At 46.4% G+C, this 6,809-nt stretch overlaps 1 long non-coding RNA gene across 1 annotated transcript; it reads left to right on the top strand.

The window, feature by feature from the left end:
• Positions 1–491: 491 nt before the first annotated feature.
• LOC148382173 (uncharacterized) lies at positions 492–3,082 on the top strand. Its single transcript, XR_015854171.1, has 3 exons — positions 492–1,409; positions 1,484–1,735; positions 1,809–3,082. It is a non-coding gene; the product is annotated as an uncharacterized LOC148382173 (long non-coding RNA).
• Positions 3,083–6,809: the final 3,727 nt, after the last annotated feature.

Here is a 6,809-nt window from a genome sequence, read left to right as displayed (position 1 = left end):
TTTAGTTCTTTTATGTTAAGATTTATGGTAGTTTTTATTGGGGGTCATAAATTCTTTAATCCTTTTATGTTAAGATGTATGGTATTTTTTATTTGAGGAGTTATAAAATCTTATGATCCATTGATGTTAAGATTTATGATGGTTCTTTTTTTATGTGGGGTGGGGCGGGTTGGGGGCATCAAGATGGCGCCAGTTGTGACGGCGCCATCTTTGACTGTCGCCCTTTTGGTTTGCTGGCGCTATTTTTAGATCTGGATATGTATGGGTATGTATTTTTATGAATCAAAACAGGTGCAGCACCTGAGCTAGCTTTGCTACCAGCCCTCTGAGCTACCTTTGCTTCCAGCCCGTACGTGTGAGATTGAAGGGACCCTTTTTGTTGAGAAGCCGAAGGGGAGGGGGTGTTTGTGACAGAGTGGGGGGGTCACGAGAGGGAGGGGGTGTTTGTGACAGAGTGGGGGGGTCACGAGAGGGAGGGGGTGTTTGTGACAGAGGCGGCATTACAGGTGCCAAAGTTGTCTGGAAGAGAGTCGCATATAATTTGAGAAACAATAGTTCAGCCAAAGTTATCTGAAAGCGAGACGCATGTAATTTGACAAACATTACTTTAGAGGCTCAAGGGGGGTTTGTTGAAAATCACATTGTTACAAGTCACAAGTTATCTGTCATGTAATTTGACAAACAATAATGGAGTCGGCATTACTGGGGCCAAGGATATGAGGTAGAGACTGTTGGAACCGTTTAATTTTGGAGGGAGACAGACGAAGGCCTGTTTTTTATGAAGGCTGTCTAAGTTTAAAACATATCCTGATTTAAAAAAAAAAAAAAAAAACACGTGATACACAGAGGTGTGGTTTGGGAGAAGGGCCGGACCTGTTGTTCATATATTTACGCGAGAGCATCGTGCTGATAGTTCATAGAAAAGAGCTAAAGCTGTGGTGTTAAACTGCTAACCTGAAGCTCAAATCATGATAGCAGAAACGCCGGTCAGTATCCATCTTTGCCGCAGAGGCCCCGATGGTTTGCTAGATGCCCCTACGATTTCCCGCGACACGTGAGCCCATAGGCGTGGTCTTATCCCCGCCGAATTTAAAGTTTCGTATGGACGAGCATCATTTTGGAGAAGACAAGACAAGACAAGCCATCGCTCTGAGCAACGGAGTCGAAGCGTGTCAAAAAGTTGTTTTCGAGAATGGTTAAAGGTAAGTCATTTTACTACGTTTCTCACAATAATAATGACAATAATAATAATAACAAATAATAATAATGACATAATAATAATAATAGGTTATTTTATAAAACAAGATGTATTGTTTATATAATATTTGCAGACAACATCGTTTTTGCCGATGTCCACGCATCTTTTGACGACGATTTTAGCGCCGTTTACCTAACACAATCAGACTACGGTGAGTCAATCGCGCATCTAAGATAGTTAATACAGAGGGTATTAGTTGCTGATTTTATTTTATGTATGCAACAGATCTCGTGGCCGCGGCCACTAGGAAAAGCGTTCGGCCGACACAAGCTGCCTTCGACCGCCATATTGGAGCAGTCGAAACGACAGAGCCAGCGCGACCAGCGGTATCAGAGTCACGTGTTACTGTTGAAACCAATCCACTCTCAACCCGCACCGCTCAGCCGGAATCAGCGACGGATTCTGAACTAGTTGAGGCTCTGTCTACTTACGAGGGTTTAAACCATCACCATCAAGAGTCGACAAACAAAGTTGGAGGTATTCCTATTTTTTCTCTCTTTATGTGCTATCATACTTGCTATTTTCGGTATTATAAAGGATTAACTTGCAGGTGAACATCGTGACACGGAGGCACAGAGAGGAAGAGGAGGAGGAGGAGGGGGCAGCCCTTCTACAACACGCGCCACTCAACCAGCAGGGGGCCTGTAAAGTGCGCGCGTTTACTAACTTCTCGACTTAATTCCCCGCTAAAAATTTGAAATAATGCCCACTAAAAAGGGGCTCGTGATGGACGCGCTGGAAGACCTGTCCAAGGAAAACTTCAAAAGGTTTGTTAAGGCTCTGGTGGACCGCCGCGGTAACATAAAGGTGGCGAAAAACAAGGTGCAAGATAAGGACTTTATGGACGTAACCGAGGTGCTGGTGTCCACTTTCACCGAGGACAAAGCTCCAGCCGTGGTCTCCGAATTGCTCATCTCCATTAAGTGCGCCGACGAGGCCGAAAAGCTCGGTAAATAATCGGCGTGTGAAATTCTTCCATTTTATCAATGAGAAGCTCTCAATTGTGCAGTATTGTAACAACATAAACAATGAGATCCCCGCCTCAAAAACATCAAACGTGGCTGCAGCGTGTTTCACAACAGCCTATGCACGCCTAAAAATGTACAGCTATTTAGAAATTTTACAGAGGCGTGTCCTTTACACCGATACAGACAGCCTCGTGTACACTGTGAAGCCAGGTGAAAGTGTTCTCCCTCTAGGTGATTATCTGGGTGATTTGACATATGAGCTTTCGAACGACAGCATTTTAGAATTTGTCTCAGCCGGCCCCAAAACATACGCTTATAAAACACGAGGATCATCTCAGACGGTCATGAAGGTAAAGGGTATCACACAAAGTCACGAAAGCGGTCAGAGCATCAATCTCGATAGCATGCTCAGTTTGGTTCAAGGGTACATCGATACAGCAGGTGCAACCTCAGATGTGCTATACGCTCCCCAACATAATATCGTTCGCGATAAGAGAGGGTTTCATCTCAGAAACATGTCATTTTCCAAGCGGCTTCGTGTGGTGTACGATAAAAGAAGGCTGCTAGAGCGAGGCACCACTGAACCGTTTGGCTACTGATATTTCTATCTATCCATACGTGTGTCTGTGTGTGGAAATGGCTTTTAATCAGATTGAATGCGACCCCAGATTAGAACTTCCTTTTTCATCTCTAGTAGCAGGGCCTTCAGGTTGTGGCAAGACTTTCTTTGTAAAAAATGTATTGCAAAATCCTGAACATGTTCTGAGAAAAAAACCTGATAATATTGTCTGGGTTTATACTTCATATCAACCAATGTACGATGAGCTCAAAAACCTGAATAAAGACATTGTTTTTATCAAGGGGCTGCCTGAATCTTTTGATGACGAGAAGCTGTTCCCGCCACAGCAGCACCATCTACTGATTTTGGATGACGTCATCTTCCAAGCTTTGGATGACCCGGAAGTGGTCCGAATATTCACCCAATATAGACATCATAAAGATTTAAGCGTTATAATGCTAACGCAGAATGTATTCCATCAGGGCAAATTTAGCCGTACTATTAGTTTAAACAGTAATTATTTGATTTTGTTCAAAAACCCCCGCGATAAACTGCAGGTGAGTGTCCTGGCGAATCAAATTTCTCCCAGCAACCGGAAGTTTTTCCTGGAATGCTTTGAAGATGCTACAAGAGAGCCGCATGGGTATTTACTGGTAGATTTGACACCTTCATGTCCAGAACAATATAGACTACGTACAGGTGTACTACATAACCAGTGGCCTGTCGTTTATATACCCAAACAATAAAACAATGACGAGGCTTTTATAAACAAACACACCGTTACTCAAATCTCTGTGTCATGCTGTCATGTGTCGTCCGGATCACTTCCTGTTTTATTGTGTAATTTTCCTCTCGTTCCAGTCGGTGTGTCCTTCCCCTGTGCGTCCGGTCACGTGAACCCCTGATTCCAAGTGTGTGCACCTGCTTCAATGACCAACTGTCTTCACCTGTGTTCCCCTCCTGTGTCCATATAACCCGCGTCTTTCCCCGTGTCCAGTGCCAGTGAATCTTGCCTTGTGAAAGAACACTAGCGATCACGAAATCCTCGAGTACCGCCTGGAAGCCTTGTTTGGTCACCCATGGTAACTTGGTTACATCGCTATCTTGTTTTAGTATTTCCCTCGGTTCGAGGCGCTTTGATTTCCCCTTTTTCTCCCTCGGTTCAGGGGCCTTAGTTTCCCCTTTTTCCCTCCTATTGAGGCGTTTTTTGTTACTACTACCACTGGAGACAATAAACACATCTTTTGACATTGGAATCTCTGCATTCGAGTCCTCTCCCTGCTCTGCGCCTGACATTACGCACTGGCCAGACATGGACTCGGCAGAGACAGCGCAGCTGGTCGCCCAAGTACGCTCCCAGACGTCGCAGCTGGGCCAACAGCAGAAGCAGGTAGACGCTCTGAGTGTTGGTGTTCAGGAACTGGTGAAGAACCAGGAAGGCTTCAGAGAGGCGGTGGCCGCCCAGGTGGATTCGCTGAGTCGTCAAATGCAAGACGTCCTCACTCTGCTGACCACGGGGCGAGCTGCGACGCACAGTTCCACAGCGGCGCCCCCTGTGGACCACCCGGCGCCCGCGCCTATGGCGAGGGGGATCAGACTGGCTTCCCCGGAACGATATGCAGGTGAACCCGGGCTGAGTCGAACCTTTATAACCAATTGTGAGATGCAGTTCGAGCGAGCTCCAGGCGACTTCCCAACGGAACGCTCCCGTGTGGCATACACGATATCCTATTTGACGGGAAGAGCCCGGGCGTGGGCGACCGCAGAATGGACCAGGAATTCCGCTACCTGTCACTCGTTTCCCGGATTCATCGAGGCCCTGCGCATGGTGTTCGATCCAGTTCCCACGGACCGAGAGAAGGCACGGGAGCTGTGCCATATCACCCAGGGTTGAGAGACGGTCAGCGACTACGCGATCCGCTTCCGCACTCTGGCCGCGGAAAGCGGATGGAATTCGACGGCCCTGTACGATGCTTTTCTCCGGGGTCTTTCCGGGACCATCCAGGACCAACTCATTCCCCTTGATCTTCCTGTTGAACTCGACGCTCTCATCGCGTTGGCCATCCGAACTGACAACCGACTACAGGAATGGAGGAAGCAGCACGCAAGCCGGGGCACGATCGTTACTCCTTCCGCATCAGTGGGCGGGCGGTCATCCCACGAGACGCACCACCAAAGATCGATTCCGGCATTGCCACTGGCTGGGACGGAACCCATGCAGCTCGGCAGGGCCAAATTGAGCAAAGAGGAAAGACAGCGTCGACGCCAGGAGGGCAGATGCTACTACTGCGGGGCGCTTGGTCATCTCCGCCTCTCCTGCCCGGAGCGGGAGGCGCTGAGGGTAAGCACCTTCTCCGTGGTCCGGCAGAAGAATAGGGTTCTACCCGTCGGGACGCTAACCTGCCAAGGCAAGATAATCGAGCTCGGAGTGTTGCCGTCTTGCCTTGTGAAAGAACACTAGCGATCACGAAATCCTCGAGTACCGCCTGGAAGCCTTGTTTGATCACCCATGGTAACTTGGTTACATCGCTATCTTGTTTTAGTATTTCCCTCGGTTCGAGGCGCTTTGATTTCCCCTTTTTCTCCCTCGGTTCGAGGCGCCTTAGTTTCCCCTTTTTCCCTCCTATTGAGGCGTTTTTTGTTACTACTACCACTGGAGACAATAAACACATCTTTTGACATTGGAATCTCTGCATTCGAGTCCTCTCCCTGCTCTGCGCCTGACACTCTGTTTACATCCAAACCGGCCAAACGTAAGCATTTGCTACTCAGAGGCCCCAGTAGTTTGGTGAAAGCGTTATGTGAGATTGCTAAATCTTCTTAAAGGACATGTACCCTTAAAATCAAAACTTTACAAGAGACTTAAAAAGCAAAAGAAAAATATCCGCTTTTTGGCTGATAAGAAAAATACTTTGAAGAAGAAAAGAGCTGTGTTAGTTCAGAAAGGTGGTTTTATATTACCGTTACTGGCCGCTTTCGCACCTGTTCTCGGAAGTGTCATTAGTGGCTTTATGAGCAAATCATAAAATGAGATTGAAAACGGCTCAGAAAATGTTCCTGATTTCACCTTATCAGTTCGAGAGGCTGAATCGACCCGCTCCGACCATCCGTGATACAGCAGAGCATTCTTTGGATGAAGAGATGAAACAGGTTTTGGATAATAAAAATTTAAATCAATATGAAAAGATCAAAATTTATCAAACCTTAATGCAGCAATACATGGGGTTGGTCAAACAAAAAGACTCCGAGCAAATTCTTATTACGATTCGCAACGAAGCCAATGAGGGGGGTGAAAGAAAGACCGCAGATGAGACCACAATCGAGGTGACAGGTAGATGCTATGAGGATATTTTGGACGCCATAGGTCCACGTTTCCGGCGCAACGCCAACTATGTGCTGAAAAGACTGTCGGCAGAAGATGTAAGCTGGACGGCGTTAAGTGAATTTATTTTTAGAGGAAAAACTATCAAAGGCTCCCATATGAGCGATCTGTTGAGACATTTGTGTGCGAGTGGGAAAAAAATCAACGAGATACCGGTAGGATGGAGTGAATTTCTTCGGACGCTAGCCCGATTAAACTTGCCGGAAACAAGCATCTCCAACCCCTTGGCTCGCGCAGATTTTAAATGTTTGAAATACGCTACAGGTGAGGATGGGGATGTTTCTTATGTAGAAGATGTAAGCGTGATGAATAAAAGAAAAAGAAAGAGGACATCGCCGATACTAAAATGGGTTAGTTATTAGATGATACTTTATTGTTGTTAGTGAAAAAAAACGCATGACTCTGTAACTCTCTTTAACAATGTTTATTGAATAAAAGAGATTTTTATAAAACACGGTTTCAGACAATGACATTTTTTAAATGTATGCAATGAACATGATGTTTGCCCGCCGCACATCCGGTCTGGCCTTCGACATTTTTTGACAAACTCACTAACCATGGCATCGTTATGGAGAGGATCGGAATTGTAATGAGTCAGCACTTCACGATAGGTGAGCCCCCGCCCACGTTGACTTAGATAAT

Source organism: Syngnathus floridae, chromosome 18 (assembly GCF_059516105.1).
Source record: "Syngnathus floridae isolate MCC-2025c chromosome 18, RoL_Sflo_1.0, whole genome shotgun sequence".
NCBI lineage: Eukaryota > Metazoa > Chordata > Actinopteri > Syngnathiformes > Syngnathidae > Syngnathus > Syngnathus floridae.
The sequence above is the reverse complement of the archived record's forward strand: the minus strand, read 5'-3'. Positions and strand labels throughout refer to the sequence as shown.